The sequence below is a fragment of the Triticum aestivum genome, chromosome 5B (assembly GCF_018294505.1).
Source record: "Triticum aestivum cultivar Chinese Spring chromosome 5B, IWGSC CS RefSeq v2.1, whole genome shotgun sequence".
Lineage (NCBI taxonomy): Eukaryota > Viridiplantae > Streptophyta > Magnoliopsida > Poales > Poaceae > Triticum > Triticum aestivum.
The window spans coordinates 2,782,229-2,782,433 of record NC_057807.1 but is presented as its reverse complement, the minus strand read 5'-3'; positions in this window follow the sequence as shown (position 1 = coordinate 2,782,433).

The following is a 205-nucleotide window of genomic DNA, read 5'->3' as shown; positions in this document are numbered from 1 at the left end:
GTCGGGCGGCGACGGCGACAAGGAGGAGCAGGGGCGTCGGGGGAGAAGTGGGTGATTTGGTCGAAAACTGCTAAGTGCTGCTTATATAGCAAAGCCTTTCGTCCCGGTTGGTGGCACCAACCATGACTAATGCACCCTTTAGTCCCGGTTGGTGCCACCAACCAGGACCAAAGGCCTCTTTTCAGCAGCCCAAAGGGCGGGAAGC